The sequence below is a fragment of the Physella acuta genome, unplaced genomic scaffold (assembly GCF_028476545.2).
Source record: "Physella acuta isolate Inbredline_101_S28 unplaced genomic scaffold, ASM2847654v3 ptg001251l, whole genome shotgun sequence".
NCBI classification, from domain to species: Eukaryota; Metazoa; Mollusca; class Gastropoda; family Physidae; genus Physella; species Physella acuta.
Window position 1 is genome coordinate 237,501 of NW_026732767.1, and position 23,839 is coordinate 261,339.

At 33.8% G+C, this 23,839-nt stretch overlaps 1 protein-coding gene across 1 annotated transcript in view; it reads right to left on the bottom strand.

The window, feature by feature from the left end:
- The window catches only part of LOC131957642 (putative ammonium transporter 1), a 37,008-nt gene extending 21,313 nt beyond the window's left edge, over positions 1-15,695 (bottom strand). Inside the window, exon 1 of the mRNA XM_059322375.1 lies at positions 15,581-15,695. The gene's annotated coding sequence lies outside the window, so the exon portion shown is untranslated. The remainder of the gene's footprint in view (positions 1-15,580) is intronic.
- Between the last annotated feature and the right edge of the window lie 8,144 nt (positions 15,696-23,839).

The window sequence follows — 23,839 nt, forward strand, 5'->3', positions numbered from 1 at the left end:
ATATATATATATATATATATATACACACAAACTAGTCCTTATTTAATATATTAACTACGCAATAATAATCAAAGTATAAAAATTACAGCTGCGTTATCTTTTTCCAAGTATATGATGTCGAAGAAGACCCTTTTTATCCTATAATCACAGCGATATAAGTTCTAAAAGATATGATAAAATCTTACTGAATGAAAAAGTAAAGAAAAGAAAAAAAAATGGCAGAAATCAATAGAAAGAATCTAACAAGTAACTTAAAATTATGACATCGACCTATAGTGAAGGTCTACGCGAAATATTTTAAAACTTTAAATCACAGTGATTAAAAAATCTGGCAACACAAAACACGACGATTGTAAAGTATGTCAAAATTGGAAACGAAAACACAACTCCGAATAAAAGCAGATGACGTCTGAACATAAACGTCTGCCAAACGGTTGCAGAAACGCAAATGTCAACCAAATCGTCTGCCGCACTTTTCCAGACGACGCCAAGCTCTGCTGCAGAAATAATGCACTGAGCGGACTTAATTTTCCGGGGACCGGACACTGGTAAAAGTATATATGATTTTCTATATAAATTCCATTTCCTTGGGGGGGGGGGCACTCCGAAGTGATGTCTGGAAGAAACTCTGGTTCTGAGCAGACGGAAAAATGATTGGGAGAAAAGGAATCCAATTAGAAATGTAATTAAATATTTAAAAATGTTCTAAAAAGACTTGAAAAAATGTATTTTAATTATGACTTTTGTCGTAATTAAAATATTTTTTAAATTGCACCTATTACACTTGCATTTTTAAATATCTGGGTAGAAAGGGTTGTGTCACCATTCGTTTAATTTTTGTGTCATCATTCGTATTGATCATGTCACCATTCGTATGGAAAATGTCTCCTTTCGTATGGATCATGTCACCATTCGTATGGATCATGTCACCATTCGTATGGATCATGTCACCATTCGTATGGATCATGTCACCATTCGGATGGATCATGTCAACATTCGAATAGATCATGTCACCATTCGTATGGATCATGTCACCAATCGTATAGATCATGTCACCATTCGTATGGATCATGTCACCAATCGTATGGATCATGTCACCATTCGTATGGATCGTGTCACCATTCGCATTGATCATGTCACCATTCGTATTGATCATGTCACCATTCGTATTGATCATGTCACCATTCGTATTGATCATGTCACCATTCGTATTGACCATGTCACCATTAGTAAAAGTTATGTCACCATTCGTATTGATTATGTCACCGTTAATACGGATCTAGTCACAGTGTTACCATTTGTAGAGAGTATGCGACAACTAGCATGGGTGTCACCGTATGTGGTAATTAGTTCCCATTAGTCTAACAGTCCAAAATGGTTAAATTTTCATCATTAATGTGATCACCATTCGTATGGTTTAGTCACCAACGGGATGTGTGGTGTCACCCTTCTCATCTACACATTTCACTTAAGAACCACACCACTAATAATGTTTCTTTGAGGAATGTTTTTCCCGTGGCTGGGAGGGGGGGGGGGGTTGTGTGAGGCAGACGCTGGTTATATATATATATATATATATATATATATATATATATATATATATATATATATATTTTTATATATACATTAAATAAATTTAAAAAAAACTTCTGCAGATGGAGAGGGAGAAGAGTGGTGGCAGCCCCCCCCCCCCCACTCAAACCCATAGATGTCTGAAAAAAAACACTGCCCACGATTTCTTTTTCTGCTTTGTAATGTAAATATCTATAGTTAGTTGAGCCCCCATTTTCTTTTATCTTTATATAGAAAGAAATTTCCATCCAGGAATGATCAGCCTCATTGTCTTTCCACAAACCTCAAACATCGTGACTAAACCGTACAAAACTACTTGATACAGAACATAGAGTACATTAAAAAAAAAACGTGTTAAAAATTCACTTTTGAAGTGTTAAGTTGGAGGGAAATTTCCTCTTTTAGCGGAGTTCGGGTAGCTTCCCCTGCTAATGGAGCTAAATGGCTGGGATTGAAGTGGTCGGGTCGATAGAGCATGTGATGACGTGTTTGATGCTAATGGTTCAAACTATGTTTTTTTGTGTGACAAGGCTGTGCTCATGTCACTGTTAACACGATTTTATCTATATTTCAATGTGTTTGTTAGCTATAGTTATGTATATGTACATGTCTTTGTTAACTTTGTTAAATAAAAAGGGTGTATGTCATTGATATGTATTCTTGCTTTATGGGTGTATGTCATTATATGCAATAGTAAATCTGTTTTTAATCTTTAACATCTTATTTTTTTAATCAACACAATCACCATTATAATCTTTTCCCGTATTCGAACTCGGGACTTTCGGGTTAGCAGTCTAGCGCTATACAGCTAGGCCACACCGTCCCTCATACAACTACATATTTCTAATTATAATACAGTGAAACATTTCTTTTCGACATAACCATTATACCTGATAGTCAGCAGTCTTTTATTAAGACACACGAGCCGGCCCGCGGCATAACATACGCCGCTATTTAGTTGTTGTTTTTTCTACTTTTCAGTAATTCATAATTTGTGAATTCGACAGTACCAACGCTGCCACTGAAAATATTTCTTTAAAACACTATAAGTAGCTCGTTAAGGACCATAACCCCCCCCTTCCTTCCCCCGCCCCCCCCCCCCCCCCTACTTTTAAAATCGTTGGCTCTGCTTGTAAACATCTAGAGTGAACACAGCTCACTAAAACCATGTAGGGGTGGGGAGGTAGGGATCGCGTTTACAGCTTGTTTTCTAGGCGCGTTTGCAGCTTGTTTTCTAGCGGCTCCCAGAAGAGAATTATATATATAGATTAGTATGACTGTTATGGTAACGGCCTCCTATACTAGTTAATAAACTCATTTTAACTTTTAAAAATAGAGTAAATTAAAAATCCGTAATAAAGAAATAACGGTTCAATCCCGCAAGCTATAAAATTGTCCGCCCAAATGACGACACTTCAGTTTTAATTAAACTTTTCGTAGAAAATCCCCTGTCTTTAAACCCGGAGTACTTTAAATTAAAAAGGCGATTACATCGTTTAGAGATCGATACAGGCATTTCTAATCGATATATTAAAAGGTTGGAGTTGAACACTGAGCATCGATACATTAACATGTTGGAGGTGACTTATCAGCATCGATATATTAAAAAGTTTATGTTGAAAACACAGCATCGATACATTAAAAGGTTGGAGGTGAGTACTCACCATCGATATATTAAAAGGTTGGAGTTGAAAAAGAGCATCGATACATTAAAATGGTGGAGGTGAATAATCAGTATCGATATATTAAAAAGTTTATGTTGAAAACACAGCATCGATACATTAAAAGGTTGGAGGTGAATACTCAGCATCGATATATTAAACGGTTGGAGTTGAAAAAATAGCATCGGTACATTAAAAGGCTGGATTTGAATACTCAGTATCGATTACAGTGGAGATTCGATCTTGTTTTGATGTGTGGGCGTGTGGCCTTGACAACGAGTTTCGAAACTTCCAGAAAAAAACGATTTTCGCTCGAATGGTTGAAGGCTTGCGGTATGATAAATGACATATAGTATTATTGCAGCACCATATTGAGACAAAGACAGGGAAGGCACATTTTGAGTAAAGACAGAACCAGTGTTTCTAGCAAACTTTATTTCTCGCAGGGGGGACGGCACTTGACATTTTCGGGGGAAGTGGGGCCGGACTACATTTTCGGGGGTGGGGGGGGGGGGGGGTGGGGGGGGGGGTGGGGGAATGTTAAAAGTATGTTTTCTATATCAATTCCATTTCCGTTCTGGGGGGGGGGGGTACACTTTCTTCGGGGTGGGGGAGGGGTGGGGGGGGGGCGAAGAGATGCCTGGAAGAAACTCTGGACAGAACAGTGCTGCTTGGCAAGTGTTCGAAGACAGCTAGACCATATCGGCATAGAATCACCCCACCCCCCCCCTCCCCACATGAATAACCGATATGCTCGTACAAAAAAGTTGACCAGGAATTTCCTAAGATGGAGCTTAACTCTACTTATCAGCCATTACAGCACACATTCTTTAGAAATCAGCTAAATCAAGTGACACAGTGCCGTAACAGAGCGTTACCCCCCCCCCCCCATATGAAGATTGTATAACAAATTTCAGTACATTTTATATATAGGCACTTAAATGCCATCTTCATATATATTGGCTTAATAAGATATAGCCGTATGGCCCCCTCAAGGCATGTTTCTTGTCCTACTAGGACATAGTCCTCTTATCCCACTAGGACAGAGGCCTGTCATCTATTTAATGATTGTTTCTCCAACTCTAAATAAAAAATGCTATCTTAACGATTTTTCGCTTCTCCCATTTGATGCCAGGTACTGGTTAGAGCTGAGTCAAACTCATGCTCCATGTCTAAAACTCAAAACACGGTAAACACCCGACACTTAACAAACTCCTATCCATGATGTCTTACAAAATATTAACACATCAAACTGCTTAATCATATTAAAAACATATTTTGATGTTCAAAGATATAACTTACAGTACTTCACATTTCATTATTAATAATCCTTAAATTCACTGAATCAAAAAAAAATAAAAACTAAAATAAACCGTATTTATTTGTACAGAAATTCTAATAGAATTTTCAATTAATTTAAAGTACATGTAAAACAAACGATACGGGTTTTCCATAAGGCTCTTGAATTTAAGGGGACACAACTCTCCTTCGCTTATTAAACTGTTTATCTCCCTTTCTATGTTATTTCTATTTTATACACTGCTGTATACGCGCTGTTTGAATAACTCGTTGATAAACGCCTATAAGCATTTTCACTTATTCATTTGCTGCTTAGATCTGGTTTCCGTTTGTCATAAATTAGCTAGCAATATTTTGCTTTTAAAGTCTCTTTTAAAGTACGAAGTAAAAGATTTCTGAAATTTACTGGTCATTTTGATACATTTGATGTGAAATTAAATGTAGATAAAAATGTGGGTTGGGAGAAGAGGGGGGGGGGGGTAAATGTGAGTAGGGGGAGGGGGTCGTCCGTCATTGACGTCACGCAAGAATACTCATTACGTCAAAAGTGCATAAACGAAAATGAAACGAGAAAGTGAGAAAGGTTTGGATAATTCAAATTGGATTGGATATGAGATAAGCATGTTGCAGGCCTAGTCGTTCAAGTGATAGTAATGGATGGTGATTGGACTTGTATACGTATTTCTGATTCACTGTGTGTGTAGGTAGGGGGGGGGGGGGCGTTGTTACATAGACCTAGATAACATACTTCATGTTAGTTGCGATAAGGATAAACTAAATTGTGATTCGATGAAGTAGGTCTAGTTAATAGTTTATAGAGTCTCTTTCAGTCATCCTCTTTGCGGAAGGGGGGGGGGGAGGTCACTGCCACCAACTCCTCCATAAAAACGCCCAGTTCCCACCAAACCCCCAGGGATGAAATAGAGAATAAAAAAATTATATAGAAAATACACTTTAACAAGTATCCACCCCTCCCTTGATATTTTACCCAAAAATGTGCACCCCCCCCCCCCCCGGGAAGAATGTAACCCCTGAGAGAAAGAGGGATACAGAGAAAGGGACGGGGGTAAATGAAGGGCGGAGAAGAGACGTATGAGGGAAGTAGATAAAAGGAGAGGCCGGGGATGTATGGGAAGGAGGAAGAGAAGAGGAGAGTATATAACTTGACTATGAGATGGAGGTAGAGGAAAGGAGGAGGGGAGGGGAGGAGAGGATGTTAAGAATATTGAATCAAGAAACTTCTATGATAAAATAAGAGTCATGATTGAATGTTACAATCAATAACTTACACCAAGATGTGTTTCTCTCGTTCTATCACTGGCCCACACATAATCAGTGATGATTATACGCGTCAATTAGCTCATTAGTTTACAGCAGGGGTCTCCAAACTACGACCCGCGAGGTCCTCTCTTCCGGCCCGCGGAGATCTTTTTGTCCACGGAAAAAACGTTTGTTGGTGATGGCTCAGGAACTTTGCCCAGAAAAATCAAAGAAGAAACTGGCCCCCGAACTGAAATTTAATAGTTAATGCGGCCCTCGGACTGAAAAGTTTGGAGACCCCTGGTTTACAGAAGCAGTAAACGTGACGCAACACAATACTATGCACCGATTGTCTCATTATACGGCAGATACAATAATCACAAAACAACATAATTTTAAGCACTGATTCCCCCGTAATATTGCAGATACAATAAACATGATACAACATAATTATACAATCATACTGATTCTCAGAAACAGGTGAACTCTACTTCACTAGCCCTATTGACCGTCAGGTTTGAAAAGGGAACGTTAAAGAAAGAAAACTGATTACATGATGTAAAGTTCTAAATCGTAAAAAAAAAAATTGTCCAATTTTGTATACATGTAGCCTATATTTCTAAACACTTACATTTCCGACTGTTTTTATCTTCAGTAGTTAACACTTCGCAATAAAATTCATAAATATTATTTAGCTAATCAAACAATAACTACTGCTCATTAATTTAAGAATTCGTAATTAACCTTTTTTCGCCTTGGTGCAAAAAAGTAATAAAAGGAACATTAAAAACAATAATATTTTAATGTAAATAATAATTTACCTTCTATTGAAAGTGCAGTTGAATAATTGAATAATTGAACAATTAACCCTCACTGCATACGGTCCAAAAATGTTCTACTTCCCATTAACCCTTACGGCTTTATATAGCTTGTTAAGGGTTAATCAAATTGCCGCATTGACGATAAAATCAATGTGTTTTTTTAGAATTTAAAAAAAAAAAGCGTTAGGCTTATCTGGCAAATTGGAAAACAGCTAATGGTTTTCAATTTGTCTAAAATCTGGCACGATTGCCTGAACTTGGTACTTAAAAGCGAAATGAATACGGCCTTGGTTCAGTGGCTATATTAAACAGACACCTCAACCCGTTTAGGTTGTGTAATGTTATACAATATTTTACTAGCTAATTCTTTAAATAATGCTAATTCATGAAGGCTACTTAAAAAATAATATAAACTTATTGACGATGTTTAGTAATTTTTAGATAGCTATTTTGAGATAACGTCAGCTATTATAACTTTATCTTTTTACATCAGTTATTTTGAGATAATTTATTTAAAAAAAAAACAACTTATTTTGCCATAACTTTCATTAAAGATACATTTATTTGTAGATAAATTTTAAACTTCAGAAAGGTACCAGTTACAGCTGAGTTTATTCACATAAACAAATAAACCTATTTGGTTAAACTTTCCGCGTTCAACTACTTGGCCAAGTTAGTTATAAGCAGTTATAACAATCCAAATAACTAAGCTCAGCTATTCTCGGTCAACAAATAAAATATATCGTTTATGAAAAAAAAAATTACTACACTAACCTAGCCGTCTGTAACTCGATATAATTTAGATAAACTAAGATAAAATGTTTTTCAATGGTACTCTTGAATAAATTAACTTTATTCTGATGATATGGTTCATTTTATCCGTCCGTGTTGTTTCCATAAAAAATTAATTCAGTAAAGTTTTGAATCGGCAATTTTATCGCATAAACCGCAGCGACTGTGCAATACTTTAAAATGCGTGCTGTAAAGTAAAAGGAAACTATTCCGTTTGAATTTATACGGTGTTTTCACATTCAAACCCGCCTTATAATTTTATTACCTATTTGAACTAAAATTAGTTAATTGCATTCCCTTTAATTCTTAGATTATTGCATTACGAACTAGTACTTTTCTTATGCAGCACTGATTGTAGATGTACTGATCTCGAGGTATGGATTCATATCCTTTATAATAATAGAGTTAGTTTGTCTGGAATTACAAACCCAAAGAAGAGTTACGGGAAAATGGAAGCTCAAATCATGTTTCAGTAGAACATTAATTTATTCCCTTTCCCTTTTCAAGTTGTCGTTGGACAAACTTTGATACTCTGGCCAGCTATATTAAAAGACAAAGAAACGACCTCGACAAGTTTAATGTATAAGAAGGAACGATTGTCTTGTTTTCCCCTCTAATCAACGTCATCAAGAACAGTCTACTTTTTTTAAATTACAAAGAATCTTCTAACATACAATGGCCAGTTGCTCCGAATATCAATGAAGTAAAATATCATTATCTGAAGATGATCTTTGATTAGCTGAAGTCTGTCATTAGAAAACGTGTAACACTTTATGAACAGAGTAAAGGTAAACATCAACCACTTTTCTCATCGTTAAGACGTAGCTGACACGTTGTTGTTCACAAATCGTGTTCAAAAATTTAATCTGCCTTTCTTTTTTTAACAAAACCTTCATTTGTTTTGTCCATGGAATTCAGATCTACTCATTTCACCAAAAAAAAAAAAATCTATTTAATGAAACTGATTGCAATAGACACAAAGAGAATTGATTTGTATTCAGGACAGGTCATCGCTGGTCTTTAAAAAATCTTGGAATTTTTTAAAAAAGGTTTGCTGATAAACATTTTAATTCATCAAATCTTTTAGGAAAATTTCTTGTCAACATCCCATGATCTAAAAAAGGGGTATTCAAATAGACGTGTCTATTGAAGAAAAAATTTATTTAAGAAATAATTTTAGAATATGGCTCAATATATATATATATATATATATATATATATATATATATATATATATATATATATATATATATATATATATATATATATATATATATATATATATATATATATATATTTAATTATTGTAAAAACCTCGCAGGGCAAGCTGTTTACATATAACATAACAATATCTGCAGTCATAGCAGACATTAAGTTTATTAAGTCAAAGCTAAAAAAACCAAACAAGTAAAGGGACGGAATCAACAAAGGAATAACAAATCAATATTACATTAATATTCGTTGTAATTTTTTTCTCATTACAGAAGGGGGCGGGTTAAACATGAATTCACTAGCAGATTTTATAACGAGTTGAACACGACAAAAGCTTTTGAAGATTGTCTTTAGAAAAAAAAATCATCGCTAATGAGAGCAGCTTTATCACAGGGAATACATTGTGGAAAGATTTTTGCTCTACTTTATTTGCCTGTTTTAAAAAGGGAGATAATTTGACGGTTGATTTCCGACGTTAGACCTGATGCATGCGGCATGTTGGACGTCCAGCATGCCATTGTCTGTCTGTCATCTGCGTCAAGATAGACATTAGACTGGACAGTAATCTCTGATTATATTAATCTGGTAAAACGTCATGCTAGTTACTTAACCACGGACTACCTAATGTACTTGATTAGTTTCATCGTAATAGAAAGCAATTTTCATTTCCCATCCAGCGTATTTCCCTTGGGGTTATAGAGTTTAAGTTCAATCGTTGAGAGAGGCAATACGTTTACTTCTATTTGCGATCAGAGAAAGGAACTGGTTTTAAACGTAATTATATTGCTATGGGTATTGTTCGATGAACCGATAGTTGAAAGGGAGTTGTTGATGGTTCGGCAGTACAAAGGGGTTAAAGGTGACGTTAATTTGAATCTGTACATTACAAATTGGTGTCAAGGTCAAGCAATCAACACTGCAACATAAATTACGGTTTGGAAAAAAAAATTGTCTGTGATGGAGTGGTTGATATGTAGGACATTTAGGATTAGTGCAAGGAGATAGGTTTAAATATAGAATGACCGGGGACGGGTGTGGGGGGGTGGGGTGAGGAGGTATATAAGTAATGGTGTTTTTTTATCACAGTAGGAAGTGTCTTCGCAAAAAACACATTTTTTTTGTAATGCTTAAAAAAGCGTTTTGTCTAAAGGCTGAAAATCTACCGTAAATTTTTTTTATTCAGGTGTTTATTTTTTTTTTTACAAATGATTTCATTCTAAATTACTCTCGAAAGGGAAAGTAAGTAAAAAGTCAAACATGCTTAAACGAGTTAAAAATATTTTAAATGAAAAATGCCATGTGGTTTCTATTCGAAGAAAAGTAACAATTTAATACGATATATATATATATATATATATATATATATATATATATATATATATATATATATATATATATATATATATGGGGGATGGTAGGTATTGCGACAGTAATGATCTATAAAGAAATTAAAGATATTTTCTTGGGTGGTGTGGATAATTTATATTTTTTTAAACTTAAAATCATAAACGCAAAACCATCAGGAAAGAAACATAAATTCCGTCCTTTGACCTTCATCAGCAATGAAACGCGTAAAATAAAAGTTTGTTAAAAAAAAGTCTCAAGTAATGCATCACATCACACTACAGCCTTGAGCTGATGAAGACTTAAGTCCGAAATATCATTTAAAAAGAAATTTAAAAAAAAAGTTTATAGCCCTGGAATTATAAAATAATAATGAATTATAATTACTGTCTAAAATACGACCAATAACAACAACAACAACAACAACAACAACAACAATAAATAATTCAACTATAGAGCAACTCACAGCAACCATGATTGAAGTTTGGCACAACCCACTGAAAGAAACACAAATCGCATCAAGAAATAACAAAAATGACTTCTCGCCTTCACTGAAACCCGTTCTGCGCATGGCCGATAATTTATCCACTCACCGCAGATTTCTTCAGATAATTATTGTTTTCGATCTCCACCCCCACCACTCATCCCCTCCCCCCCCCCCCTCCTGCTCTCCACGTCTTCCTTTAACTATCGTCTGCCCCCGCCATGTTTTTCATTTTTATTTTTTCTTCCATTTCTGTACGCGAATTTTTTTGTAATTATTTTCATCACGGGGCTTTATCAGCGCAAGTGATCTGTAAACGGTTATAATTTTAATGAAGTTAGATCGCTCAAGTTTATCTGTAATTTAAAAGAAAAAAAAAAGCTGCCTAGGGCTATGGATCGAACCCAATCATGGTCAAGATTACCTGTCAAGATTACATAACCTGGATAAAAATTTGAAAAAAAATCACAATAACAATTCGAGAATTTAAAAAAAAAATAACTCATGGACGTTTTTTTTTAGTTTTTTTTTCTTGTTTTATTACATTAGAAATGTGTCGATTATTTCTTCAAGTGAACTTAATACAAGGAGAGAGATTACCATTGGTTACCATGACAACAGTACAATACAAAACTAACTGGAATCCCCACCCCCCTTCCCAACTTGTCTGCGTGTAACAGAGCAGTTGTCAGAAAAAAAAGAAAAAAAAAAGGGGGGGGGGGGGAAGGGAAAGGAGGGTTGTTGACGCCGTTTTCTTCTAAGCCAGTTAGCCGGGGTTCGACTTCAGCATTTGACTTGGGATTCAGGACTCGTGACAGTGCCTAGTCCAGGGGCAAACACCTCACCATACCTGGACTTGATATTATTGGGTCCTAAACAACGAAGACCCGATAGAGGACATTTTTTATGAATGGCGGGTCTGGGTTTAAGGACGTCCTACGGGCTCGAACCCGGGGTTCAAACTCGAGATTGTCGGATTAACAGGCATACGCTCTACCATACGACCACGTCATCCCATTGGATCACCCATTAAAAGCATCATTACAGATAAGATTCGAAAGGCGTGTTTGTGTTAACAAGTCGAAACCGCGTGAAAAGACTAACGATGGCAGTAAACAGATTTCAAAACGTCCTAAGCAATGGCTTACTATTATATTTTACAAAATAACTAACGAAGAAATCCTGGCAGGACTAGGCTAGATGAGGACAGTAGCTCATCGAGGGGAGACAACTCCAAAATCAAACAGTTGCTGCCTTGTAATTTATTCTTCAATGGAAAAAGGCGATGGAAGCAAATCCAAATGAAAAAGCAGGCTGTATTGTGGGTCAATGGCGAGGGGCAGGGTGACACGTAATTTCTAATTATGTTGAAAGAAATCTCGCCCAAGATTACAATAAAGAACAAAGAAGAAGAAAATAGAAAATATTTAAATGAACATAAAATTACTAAAGCTTTGCTTGCTCTAGAATTTTTTTCAACACGCTTCAGATACAGCGAATTGTATTTTGATTGGTGTATAGAATATATTATTGTTTTTATACTTTACATGCGAGAGCTCATAATCATAAAGTGTTCTTTATGTTTTATACCAATCAAAGTACCCTGAGGTATAAGATCTTTGTTTTGTTGCAAATCAAACTATTAAACACAAAAGAAACGTTGATAAACTACTATTGTGTTCGACTGATGAAACAACCAAGAATTTCGCTGATGAATACAGAACCAATTACATAATTTCTTACATTGTTGTGTCACAGAGACAATCACAATTTATGGTAACGACTGACAATAACTAAACTAGCAACAAAAACAACCCAATAATTGGATTTTATCCGAATAGCGATTAAAAAAAAATTAATAAAGACATTATGTGCGAGATTATAAAATAATGCATAGAATCTATAATAACACGTTTTCCTTATTGATTTTTATTTCTCGTTCTGCCTCAAAATTTAAGTCAAAGACTTTTGTTGTGGTTACGATAAATTGGAACATAATTAAATATTTTTTTACAAAGGATTGTGAAAGAATAATAGTTAATGGTTATTAAAAAAATAACCCTAGCTTAATGAGGATAAAATTTCAAATACGAAAGAACCGAAACAAACTGGTCTTGTTAATCGAACTTCAATCGATATCGCTTTGTTCATTGAAACTTGGAGAATTATTTTTTCAAGCGGGGAAATGTACTGTCGCATGTGCCTTTCAACATTTTAAAGCGACGTCTCAAAGCCACGTCACAAAGCAACATCGTAAAGCAACGTCACAAAGCAACGTCACAAAGCTACGTCACAAAGCCAAAAAAAGGTGCAACTAGGCCAAGACAACACTAAAAATGGATCAAACAAAACAAAAAAACCTGACAACAATGGCTTTTTTTTAGTAATGTTCCGTACTATTTAATTGTTAATGAATTGAGTGCAGTTCATTGCATGAACTTTCAATTTCCCTTACTGGTTCTAAATAATGAATGCTTATTATATTATTCACCGTACCTTACAGAAACATATACGTTAGAAAATAATGATTGATGTAGAATTCTTTTTTAAAATACAAAGCAACAAAAAACAATTTTTACATAACGTTCCCTCTTTGAAACTAACGGTCCATGGGCAAGTGAAGTAGAGTTCACTAGATACAGTAAACCCGAGAAAACTTGTGTTTTACAGTATATTGGATGTCTTCAAAAAAACATTAGGTGTCTCGAGTGAACCTGATATGTATTCTCGAATGTTCTAGAGTAGTTTCCGATGAATATTTTACACAATGTATACATTTGATTATAGACAGGCTATTTGGGGGTCAGTTTTTCACCAGTAGAAATGTTGCAGAACATGATCTACAGTCTTCCACTTCGTTGTGGGCGAAATCTGTTTTGTTTGTGCTAATTTCTAAATCTATGCCCCATGACTATCTTGATTTCTTCAAACGTATATATATATATATATATATATATATATATATATATATATATATATATATATATATATATATATATATATATATATATATATATATATATATATATATATATATCAATATATATATATCAATATATATATATCAATATATATATATATATATATATCAATATATATATATATCAATATATATATATCAATATATATATATATCAATATATATATATCAATATATATATATCAATATATATATATATATATATATATATATATATATATATATATATATATATATATATATATATATATACATATTATATATATATATATATATATATATATATATATATATATATATATATATATATATATATATATATATATATAAAGAGAGAGAGAGATACCATTACATTTATCATTTAGTTTTAATGGATTGTTGCCTTACCAAAATTTGAAAAACATTCGATAAAAAAAGTATTTCTATAGTGTTTTCTGTTACAAAAACAAGTCAGCTGACTCTATTAAAGTTAGTAAAAGAATAATCAATGATTATACGATCAATTTAGATATTAGTTTTTGAACCTTGAAACCTCCAGAAAAGGTTTTTTTTTTCAAGATGGCGGCGTTGCCATGAAACCACATTTTCAAAAGAGTCACTTATACATGCCAATATTTTCGCTTTAGTAAAATAACTTAGATACACACAGATAAATAAAAAAGGCTTGTTTTTCGAGACGCAACCCATTAAATGATTTTTCAACATTTTGAAGTGGTAGAAAAGTAAAAAAACAAAAGTCTTTTTGGAAATACAAACTTTGATAATAAGACTTACGCTTACAACAGAGCAGCAGTAGCGTAGCGAGGGGGGGGGGGGCGGGGGGGGGACATATGTCCCCGGGCGCCGACCTTAGGGGGCGCCAAAATGGGTTGGAAAAATAAATTGAAAGGGGGTGCAAATCGAAAGTTTGAGTGGGGGGGGGGGGGGTGCAAATGGAAATCTCGAAGGGGGCTGGAAATCGAAAGTTTGAGGACGGGGGTGCAAATCGAAATCTCGAGGGGGGGGGGGTTGCAAATCGAAAAAGTTTGTCCCCGGGCGCCGGGAAGGGTCGCTACGCCTCTGCAGAGCAGTAGTGCAAAGTTTCATTATTATTGAGTAGTAAATTTAATAAACCGGGATCGATCTCCCCTAAACTTTCTCGAATATTCTTATATAAAACAACAGGGGATGGGAACTCGGGCTATAGACATGATTTTTAATCAATTTTAAATACTTAAAATACTTAAAGAATAAAATCTCGTAGACAAAAGAAGTGCACACCAAGTGAACGCCAAATAAAAAGTGCATAATAGTGCGCAATATTATTAGTTAATTTACATTAGTTTTTTGAGAAATCGGAAGTAGCGTAAATTACTACTTCCGGTCAACGGAAATTACTCAAAATTTAACAGAAGGTAGAGAATTAGATCTTTTACTTACATGTGAAATTTCATTTATCTATCTGAAATAGTACTCAAGTTATAGGCTTTTGAAAAATTCAAAGTAGGAAAAGTACCACTTCCGGTTATCGGAAATCGCTCAAAAGTTGATACGGATCTACGATTTTGATAAAATACTTATATATGAAATTTCATCAACCTAGCTGTAAAGGTACTCAAGTTATCGTGTTTACACACGGACAGACAGACAGACACACAGACACACAGACACACGGACAAGATTGCAAAATTATGTTTTTCCGTATCAGTGAGGTGTAAAACGTCGAGATTTGTAAAAATCTCGATTTTTTTTTTGCACGATTACAAGACTTTCTCTATACTTCGTATATACGAGAAAGTAAAAAAGGGCCAATTCACTATGGTCCAAAGCCCACAGCCCTTTTTACGCATACTCTTAGTAAAGAAACATACCGGATCACGTGATACACATATTATATTCTGGGTGTATTACACATGCACTTCAGCGTTACACGGTGGCCTTATTGTATATTAGGTAGGCTATATTACAAAACTAAGCTTTTATTTTACAATATGTAAAAAAAACAATAGAGCATTCATTATAAAAAATATTGATTTAGGCGCTTTATAACAATTCATTCGTACACATCATTATAGAGAGCCTAGATAAATAAATACATACATACATACATGTTATAAAGTTACATGTAATGACAGACATACATTTATATGCAACAAGTGAGTGAATTTTTTTTTACCTTGTTGTTGAGAAAATATTGTACACTGAATTTGTGTGGTCCCGGTCTGTTCGACTGTACTTAAAAGGCGAGAAATCCGACGTTTTGATTGGTCCGCGCGGTGCAGCCGTTTGTTGGAGCGTGCAGCCTTCGGTGCACTGGAGCGGGCGTTGAATGGTGTGGGGTTTGACTTATCCGCCCCGGCCTCAAGTTTCTAATCTATCCAAACAAGAAAAACAAAACAGGATTAGTTATAAAAGAGGGTTTTAATGAAGTGAGGGACTTTTTAGTGAAATATCATTACACTTGTCTGTTGGGTAGAGACAGTTATGTTAGTGTGACCCTAAGTAGAGACGTAGGCTGGGGGTTTTAGAGGATCCCACTATCGACCCCTGAATGAAAACTGTATGTGGTAGCTTATACTGCTACATTTTGTGATGCCTCGATGGTGCCGATTTATCAACAACCCAAAATGTTTGCCTTCTCATAAACAATATTGTATATACAAATATGCCTATGTATATATATATATATATATACGCATATTAATATCACATTATATATATATATATATATATATATATATATATATATATATATATATATATATATATATATATATATATATATATATATACATACATATATATATACACACACACATATATATATACAAATATATATAAATATATATATATATATATATATATATATATATATATATATATATATATATATATATATATATATATATACATATATATACATATATATATATATATATATATATATATATATATATATATATATATATATATATATATATATATCAGGAAACGAATATAAAAACATGCTCATGAATAAAATCCTGAATATGTCAGTATTTTAGTTTTGCTAATTTCAAATTGATTAGTGGTTATCTAGTTACCTTGTTGTTGTTTTGGCAGATTAAAAAAATAGAAACTATTTTAGTCATGGCAGGATATTGCCATAAGCATAGGAAAATATAATTGAAGACAGAAGTCATTAATTAAGCGACTTACGGGCAAAGAAGGATACGTTTAAAATAAATTATAGCAAGTCATTCACGACACTTAAGCGTCCGTTATAAAGGTAACAAAAACACCAATGAAAACATCATAGCCCCTTCGGCTGTGTATTAGCTGTGATGTATAGATAGGGGGTAACGACCTGACAATCACCTGTCTATTTACCTAGTCTTATATAGGAAAATTTACCTGTTTATCTACCTGTGAAACACAGTTGGACTATCTTTCTGTCATAATCTAAATATATATATATATATATATATATATATATATATATATATATATATATATATATATATATATATATATATATATATATATATATATACATATATATATATATAAAACCTAAATATAGTTGTTAATGATTAATTAATGATCTGTTCATATCCTTATCCATCTAGCTTCTATCATCTGCTTATACCTGTATCTCTAAACGTAAGTAACGCTTTATCTACCTTTCCATCTACCTTATTATCTATACGCCTACCTACTATTTTCCTGACAACATGTATACCTATATGTTCAAATACAGTTGTACACATACATTTATATCAACAAGATTACTTATATATATTTGTACAACTATACACTTACATTTATATCAACAAGTTTACTTACATAAATTTGCACATCATTAAATGTGCATGTATACCTACCGACTTAAATATATAGCTAACCCTTTACCCTTACACAAATATATAATTAACCCTGTACATTTACATAAATATATAGCTAACCATGTGCACTTACGCAAATATATAGCTAACCCTGTACACTCACAATAATATATAGCTAACTCTGTACACGTACATAAATATATAGCTAAACCTGTACACTTACGCAAATATATAGCTAACCCTTTCCACTAACACAAATATATAGCTAACTCTGTACACGTACATAAATATATAGCTAACCCTGTACACTTACAGAAATATATAGCTAACCTTGTACACTCACAATAATATATAGCTAACCTTGTACACTTACATAAATATATAGCTAACTCTGTACACGTACATAAATATATAGCTAACCCTGTACACTTACAGAAATATATAGCTAACCCTGTACACTCACAATAATATATAGCTAACCTTGTACACTTACATAAATATATAGCTAACCTTGTACACTTACATAAATATATAGCTAACTCTGTACACTTAAATACATATATTTCTAACCCTGTGCACCTACATAAATATATTTATAACCCCGTACACTTACATAAATATACAGCTAACCCTGTACACTTACACAAATATATAGCTAACCCTGTACACTTACATAAATATGTACGTGTACACATACATCTACATATGTACCTACATGTCCATTACCTCAATCACCCATCCATGCACTTCTACATCAATGATTTTCACCAACATAAACACCTACCTGCGCACCGCTCTGCCTGTCTACCTATTCAACTCTCTGAATATTCCCAACTAATCAAAATGACAGCATCACGAACTTTAATCCCCGCTTGATTCGCCCACCCCACCCCCTAAGCTGTCACCCTCTACCCCCAATGACGTATGCATTCATAATTTATATCACCTGTATTGAGGCTATATGATATAACTACCATATAAAAATTGATCATACAAGCCATTGCAGGATTATATTTCTCTAACTCTGGATTATCGGCTAATACTAGCTTAACGTGTTTACTGAAAAGTTAATTCTTCTCCTTTAGTTAGGTGAGAATTTGTCTTTTGTTTATTATCCTTTTTATTTCATAATTTACATAACATTACCAATAACACACTTGATAACATCTCCTCTGTTACACAGATGATAACTATAATTTTTTTTATGTACAACAAAGCGTCAGCTTGTTTTAAAATTAGATAGTTGATCTATTGTTAACATTCAGTGGTTAATGTTCAAAGGAAAATTATTGTAAATAGATGAAGTGAAGCGTTAATTCGTGTCAAAAACAAATTAATGTTGGAGGCGTCTGATGTTCGTGTTTTGGTCTGTGTGCGCAAAAAGGGTTTTCAAAATATTCCAAACTATGATGGGTACGTAAAAAGGCTGAGTTGTGAGATCTTGTGAAAGGCTGAATAGGAATTCATTTACGCCAGGCTCTAGATAAGATAGACAGGTTAGGTAATAGCAGGTGTAACATACTAGGTGACATATTGGTGACATGTCCAGTACAAAATGTCAGGGACATGTCAGGTATAAAATATCAGTGATATGTCAGGTATAAAATATCAGTGATATGTCAGGTATAAAATATCAGTGATATGTCAGGTATAAAATATCAGTGATATGTCAGGTATAAAATATCAGTGATATGTCAGGTATAAAATATCAGTGATATGTCAGGTATAAAATATCAGTGATATGTCAGGTATAAAATATCAGTGATATGTCAGGTATAAAATATCAGTGATATGTCAGGTATAAAATATCAGTGGTATGTCAGGTATAAAATATCAGTGATATGTCAGGTATAAAATATCAGTGATATGTCAGGTATAAAATATCAGTGATATGTCAGGTATAAAATATCAGTGATACGTCAGGTACAAAATATCAGTGGCATCTCTATATCAATGAAATGTTAGGTACACAATTTTTAATGACATGTCTCTTACTAGCAGAGGTAAGATACCATAGATACCATACATAACTGACATCTAAGTACATGACAGGTACTAAAGTGACATTTCGTGTATTAGCGAAAGTAAAATGTCACTTCCGGTGTTGCCGTATTTTGTATTTAAACAACAAGAACTTTTATTTTTTTAAAGATTTTTTTGGAATGATAGTCATTTTTTAATGATTTTTGCTTCGTTTTTAAAAAAATTACATTAAGTTTCAACAGGGTGATACTAAAATTGGTTAAAAAAATCCTTCCTTGAAGCATGCTTGTAGTTCCTCTGAGTTTAAACGTATTATGATATATAAATAGGTATATTAATGAAACACAAATATCCATTTTTAATTGGCTTTTTAAGCTAACATTTATAAAAAAGATCTTTTGAAAAATAAAACGTGATCTTTGAGTACTGTTGTTAATCCTGTAATCTACTAGATTAGCAAAACATACTGGTAAACAACTTGTACAAAAACTACAGCGTTAGAGTTTAAATGTTTACAAAGAATGGAAAAAACAAACATCCTATTTCGCCATTCATGAAAGTACTCTAATAGGTTTCTTTAAAGGGCTGTGTGGATTCAACAACTGAGGCAGGATGGAGGAAAAATAAACACACCGTGACAAACTCTATGAATGCTGCTGTTTTGTTGAGAGTTTAGTACAAGGTTGGATAACACAAATGGTTGTTTACTAACAGACACAAATGTGTACCTAAGATTGACACAGACACACACAGACACAGGCAAATACAGACATGCACACAGACAACCGACACAGTCAAAGACACACATTGAAACATATATTTTTAAAGGTTTGTGTCCATGCTTACATACACTCTTACAACTGCCACAATATATATATATATATATATATATATATATATATATATATATATATATATATATATATATATATATATATATATATATATATATATATATATATATATATATATATATATATATATATATATATATATATATATGTGTGTGTGTGTGTGTGTGTGAAAACACAAACACACACATACACACACACACACATATATATATATATATATATATATACACACATATATATATATATATATATATATATATATATATATATATATATATATATATATATATATATATATGCAACACATTTCGTTTTTGCGCCTTTTAAGAAAGTAATAACCACGAAATCTAACTAAGATCACAAACTTTGGGTATTGTATAGTGGAGCGGAATTTGATATTGGATCCATCATTAATCATAATCCTCATTAACCTAGATTTCACCTGTCTGCTATGAAAATATTAGAGCTCCACCAAAGATCATGCAAGGTTCAATTTTTTTTTAAATTTAATTTAATTTATTTAATTTATTCAATAACGGTAAAAACAGTAGGCAAGGTGGTTCTGTGTATATTTTCGCGAAATAAAAGTAAGTAAAGTTCCCTTTTCAAACCTGACGATCTATGGGGCTTGTGAAGTAGAGTTCACTTGTTTCTGTGACCTCGGCATATGAAGAGATAGTGTGGTCAGTACTATGCCAGGCCGCCTTTACTTTCCTAAAGTGAGTTAGGTACCCATCAGAGTTGGGTGGACTCAGGGACGGTCTACTGACTGAACCCGGATTCGAACTCGAGACTTACGGGTTAGCAGTCCAGCTCTCTACCGCTAGACCACTCCGTCCCTTATTTCCGCGAATTATGTATTAATTATTTCTAGGAAGAAAAACACTTTGTTCCATTTATTTCCCAGTGACTCTTTAAAAGAAAGTTAATTGGCTGATTAGCTCCACGTAGTAGCTCTATTGGTGCTGCTGATAGATCTCACTTCCTGATTAGCTGGTCACGAAATCTGTTCACGAGAAGTTGCTAGTTGCCATGGCAACGCGACTTCCGGAATCTCATCACAAATGTCAACCAACACTCATAAAAAAACAACAACATGCAACTTTTTTTAAGGTTAGAAAATTTGGAATATTAAAACCGAAAACATAAAAATGAAAAAAAAAATTAAAATTGAAATGCAGCCGATGACGAGGTCGGTTAAAAATATGGAGGCGATATTCTAGCTGATGTTACCCGCTATGGTCTATATCAGGGGTCTCCAAACTACGGCCCGCGGACCGGATGCGGCCCCCGAGATCCTCTCATCCGGCCCTCGGAGATCTTTTTGTCCACGGAAAAGAAATGTTTGTTGTAGGTGGCTGGGGAAAAATGCCAACCCAATGATATATCTGGAAGAAACTCTGGACCCCGAAATTATATTTGATAGTTAATGCGGCCCTCGGGCTGAAAAGTTTTGAGACTCCTGGTCTACTTCATCAACTAACGTGACTAGCTTCAAACCCACGCCTTCCTTCTAATAAAATACTTAAAAAAAAACTTTTTAAAAAACCACGTTTTTCTTGTGGACTAAAAAGTAGAAAATAAATTTTCATACATTTGATGACAAAAAACGTGGGTACGTTCACCATCAAATTTCCCGACCCATCTGCCCGACCCACGTTTTTTGTCATCAAATGTATGAAAATTTATTTTCTACTTTTTAGTCCACAAGAAAAACGTGGTTTTTTAAAAAGTTTTTTTTAAGTATTTTATTTTCTCCTTTTTAGTCCGTTGCTACACATGAAAAACGTGGTTTTTAAAAAAGTTTTTTATATAGTTTCTTTTCTACTTTATCTAATGACTTGATTAAGTATGACTTGACTAAGTGTTTATAAATACACGGACTAAAAATCTTGAGCGACCAGGATTCGAACCTGGGTTGTCGCGGCCACAACGCGAAGTACTAACCGCTATACGATCACGGCCAGCGCGCTCATATCGATTGGGGCCGAAGTAACTGTGGCAATAGGCCTCCAGTCTTGGTATCTTTAGAAATCATGTCCTCGATTTTATGGTCCTTGGGGCGTAATTAAATTAAGCTAATTACGGTCTGTAATTGCTAGTTTTTATGATTGCATCTGAAATTGTTAGGCGAAAGTAGCATGCATGCCAAATTTCAGATCTGTAGAGCAATCAGAAGTGGGCTAATTTTCGATGTCAATTTTAACAACAAACAAACAAATCCACAAACGCGAAGCTGAGTTAAGAAAAACGTGTTAAAATAGCTAACATTCCAGCAACGGTCATTCTTCTTAGAAAATACGAAATAAATTTTGTCACATTTTTTTGTCCTCCCCTTACCATGTTACAAAATTCGAACCCCGGCTTCCCCCAGACTTATGAAGTTATTATTAACGATCTCAAAAAAAACACATTAATGTATTTAATTATTTTTATAATTTATCTAATTAAGCTTCTCAGTGTCCGAGAAAAGACTTGTTAAAATTCGCAGAAAAATCATTTTGCGGATTAAAAAAAAAATAAAAAATAAAAAAGTCAATTCATCGTTCCTTTTTAATCAGTTAAAATATATTGCTTTAAAATACACGTAAAGCAAGGTTTACACATGTAATTTACATAGCTTTGACACGAAAACTATCAATAAGCTGAAATTAGGGTCCGGGCATAGTTTACAACTTTGTTAAAATATCCTAAAAAATTGTGAGGGATACGTATGTATGATCGAGGGTGATATTAAGTACGGTTATATAGAATAGGGATTGGCCAAAGTTCTTTTTGTGTATGCCTATATAGAAATCTAGTTGGGTATTGTTTCTTAACCGTATATAAGCTATTGCTACTTAGTAAAAAAGAACTATGTTCAAAAAGAAAAGAAGATTATTATCAGTAGCGTACGCAGGGGGGGAGCAGGGGGAGCGGCCGCTCCCCCTCTGGCCATTTTCAGCAAAGTGGCGCCTTTTTAGAAACTTTTTAAACTCAAAGTTTTAAACAATGAAATTTGTTAAAAAAATAGTTTTGGTCGGCACATCTATGTAAATCACAAGATTTCTTTTCATGCAGCAATTAAGCATTTTTGTACTAGCCTAGTAGTGTCTACGTTTACAACACGTATTAACAGCTGCATCAGTATGCCATTCTAAAATTAACCATTAGGAAGCATTGCAATGTTTAAAAAAACCTCTACGGGTAGTACCACTTGGCAAGTGGGGTGTTAAGTTTAAGGCAACTGTATAATGTATTTGCTTACGAATAATTGAATTAGAAAATGTTATACATAAAACTTCACACATAATTACTTTATATATACAGGTTGAATCGTGTGATTAATAAAAAAAAATTACAATACAGAAACAAATACAACTGATGTGGCACTTCTATTTAAATTTACTTATGAGCAAACTGCGTAGTGGTGGGGAAATTTTGACAAGGTCAACAACCTCATCATGATGAAGTAGTAGTATTCTTACAGTTTGGGCGATAGTGATTACGATTACAAATTATATGAAACAGCTACAACCCCTCGGTAAAAAAATATTGTCATAATACCACTGCTACTTATTTAAATCTATTTCCTAAATATATATTTGTGTAATATATAATTGTGTAATATATATGTATGTTTAGAACAGTCATCTAAAAACTGACGCTATGTGCACTCTGAGTTGGTTATCTCCCCCCCCCCTCCCACACCTCACCACCACAATTGTGTAGAGCGACATTAATGTCACACCTAGGTATACACTGGGTTGGATAATTGACCTAAAGTGAACGGAC